Raw genomic sequence first — 3,867 nt, forward strand, 5'->3', positions numbered from 1 at the left:
TCTTCATAGACATTGCACGTTTCACAAAGACGCTGTTCTAGTGTGGTTGCAGGTTTGGTATATCTTCCAGTTTCAGTTTTGCGTTTATGATTACTTCACCGTAGTTTTGAAAAATGTGACCAGTGAGCTTTGTTTTACCATGAAATAAATAGTTCTCTAGATTTATGGATGACTGGACCAATCTGTTCTAAATTTGTTATTTGATGTGGGAGAATCACTTATGAGTGCTTGAGCATGTCTTCAAATTTGGACTGGAGTATGTTCATGGTAGATACATTACATTTAGTCGTGTTCACTAATTTCAAAAGTTCGCTTTATCAAACTTACGAAGCCAGCCTATATTGTCATCACAAAGGTACACATATATGCTTCCAATGCATCTGTAAGTATTGTGTGTGTTGTGTCATGATATGATTAGTACTGGTAATGGATATTTGCCGACTTCGGCACGACAGGCCAAGGTATGTGTGGTTTTTTTTTACCTACTCCTAACAATGATTTAGGAAACTAAGCTGTAGTGTTTCTGGGACCAGTGTGTAAATATGTTTTTAACGTTTAAAACTCTACACCCCAAACTTCACAGCTGCGTAACATTACTGGATCTATGGGTGTTTTAAACAGTTTTCTTGCTAGCAATTTATGTATATTATTTATAAATATGTTGGTGATAATGTACATCCTTGTCGAACACCAGTGTTTGAAGCAAAGGGCATGGACAACCCGTGTGACGTTTCTAGCTGGTATTTCACATTCGAGTACAGGGAACATATGGACTGTAACAGGTTTACCATTAATTCCATGCATATTTAGTTTGTTGAGAAACAGATTTCTGTTAGGTGTGTCGAAGGCTTTTTTGAAATCGATGAAACCTTCTCCTGCTTTTGTTTAAATTCTTTTTAAAGAACAAAAATATTACTCAAATGCCCTTGTAGAATAATACGATATTGAAGTTGTTTCAAAGGCATTTAGAAGTTGGTGGAATCAAACTAAAAGTGCTTTATGGTTCAACTTCTTTATTATACAAGGTCACAACATTTCGAGACTGTTCCTAGTCTCTTCTTGAGGTGAAGTGAGGGTAAAACTACAGGGGTGTAGTATATATACACATAACAGCAGACAGATAACAAGATATACAGGTTTCTATTAATTGATGTACAGGCTTCGATTGATTGATGTACAGGCTTCAACTTATGTACAGGCTTCAACTGATTGGCGTGCAGGCTTGTGTTGATTAGGTTAACGAGTTACAGGTAACGATGTTTGGATAAAGGTTAGTCACAGAGGATAAGGTGTATACCCTACAGCCTCTGTCCGTGCGTGTAGACGGCTGTTAACGACACCCCATGTGTTGGGACAGACAACGATGTTCGAGACTCTCACAGCGGCAGATGACGGGAACGTTAAACCAGCAAAGTGGTTGACTTTTGTCCATAGTACGTAGTGGAACAGCCAATCCTCCAAACGTCCTCAAACCAGATTTAATTCATGGTCACGGTCTCTTGTGTGTGCAAGTGAATTTGAAAACCTACGCACGTCTATTATCTTGAGATAAGATATTTTATATTAAGAATATACATCCTAACATAACCTCATTTACAAAAACCCTAAAAGAAACATTCTCTGTCGAGAAACATATATGACCCCCCCCCCCCCCCACACACACACACACACACACAAAATAAATAACATAGAACATTTCAATCATAAATGGGGCTCTCTTTTCCCAGTACTTGGATAAAGTTGAATGTTTCTACATATCTGTCAACCTGTACATGTCTAATATCATAGTGTCGATATAATTGCTGTATATCATCCATCGATAGGTACCTCTGCTTTGTACATGACACTATGTGAAATCACGTGAACCAGTAAAAAAAGATATTTTAATGCGTAGCATTCCATTACGGGGCAACTCACTCACTCACTCACTCACTCACTCCATTAAGGGGCAGTGGCAATATTTTAAAACCTACAAATATATACATAAAAGGTACAAAGGTATAGAAATACACATAAATGGTACCAATTAGATGCTAGGTGTTACATAAACAAGATACATAATGAATCACAGTAACACGACAAGCTATCATGCGTGTAATAATGGCCTAGGAAATCAAGAAATCTTATATATTTGTTAGGAGTGATACATGCATATGGTAACAAATTATTTCTATACTATTTGCTTGATTATTTCTAAGCATGAGCTTTTTCTGTTGTAGTAAGACTCAAAAATTTACTATTTTGAGATTTTGCAGTGTTCAAGGTATGGCTCAAATTTAATTTCTGATTTTCAATTAGATGTTCTTCAGTTAGATTACTGTCCTTGATGTTAAACTTATCCAATTTTGTGTTGGCAATTTCTATTGATTTATTGAAAGTATGTTTCAAAATGGTATTTGGCGATTGTAAAATATGTCAGTAGAATTGAACAATGGATGTAATTAATCTGAATAGTAGGGTACAAACCAAGCTCTGCCCTGCTCTACATGCCCAGTTGTGCGTTTGCGGTGAAACTCCCAGAGGATGTCTGCAGAGTTGTATTTTCTAGTTTTTCATTAGAGAAAGTATCTACATGTCTCAGCTGAGTAAAGTCAATTCCCTAGACTTCACTGTTATACAGAATACCAGGTTCAACATGTGCCTTGCTATTACTACTTTGATAAGCATATACATGAGGAGCAGCAGCTCACACATCCATTCAGTTGTGTATAGGAGGGAGCAGCAGCTCACACATCCATTCAGTTGTGTATATACCGGAGGGAGCAGCAGCTCACACATCCATTCAGTTGTGTATAGGAGGGAGCAGCAGCTCACACATCTATTCAGTTGTGTATATACCGCGGGGAGCAGCAGCTCACATATCCATTCAATTGTGTATATACCGGAGGGAGCAGCAGCTCACACATCCATTCAGGTGTGTATATACCGGAAGGAGCAGCAGCTCACACATCCATTCAGTTGTGTATATATAGCAGCAGCTCACACATACATTCAGTTGTGTATATATAGCAGCAGCTCACACATACATTCAGTTGTGTATATACCGGAGGGAGCAACAGCTCACACATCCATTCAGTTGTGTTTATACCGGAGGGAGCAGCAGCTCACACATACATTCAGTTGTGTATATACAGCAGCAGCTCACACATACATTCAGTTGTGTATATACAGCAGCAGCTCACACATACATTCAGTTGTGTATATACCGGAGGGAGCAGCAGCTCACATATCCATTCAGTTGTGTTTATACCGGAGGGAGCAGCAGCTCACACATCCCTTCAGTTGTGGATATACAGGAGGGAGCAGCAGCTCACATCCGTTCAATTGTGTATATTCCGGAGCGAGCAGAGAATACTAAGTAACGCTCCCTGTTGGTCAGGGTGATAATAGTTGTGTACACTAATTATAACTGATATATGGTTGGTTGATTGGTTGGTTGTGAACTGTTTAACTCCGCAATCAGCAATATTCCAGCCCCATGACAGCGGTCGAACTCCAAAGGCCAGGTTAAAATAATTAACATGCACAGCATGTAAGTGTTTAATTCTAAAATGCACGTAAATTATATGCACTTTAGAAAGCCGGTGACAACGTGACTGAGTTACCGCCTGTGAACGCCACACAAAGGTTGATGACGTTTTATCATCCCACAAGTATCCCTGACACAAGACTAGGTAACAGATCTCAGGCAGGCGCTTGTTCCCGCCACCCCAATTTCCAGATTGGGGTGGTAACATCTACGTGCGGAGAAACTATACTCTATGCTTGTGTGGTTGAAGTTTTTTCGGTTTGTACTTTTCAATCCTCCAGCGCTCCCCATTCGCCCGGAGACGGCATTTCCAGGAAGGTGGAAGTCGAGAACATCTG

The sequence above is a fragment of the Haliotis asinina genome, chromosome 2 (genome assembly GCF_037392515.1).
Source record: "Haliotis asinina isolate JCU_RB_2024 chromosome 2, JCU_Hal_asi_v2, whole genome shotgun sequence".
Lineage (NCBI taxonomy): Eukaryota > Metazoa > Mollusca > Gastropoda > Lepetellida > Haliotidae > Haliotis > Haliotis asinina.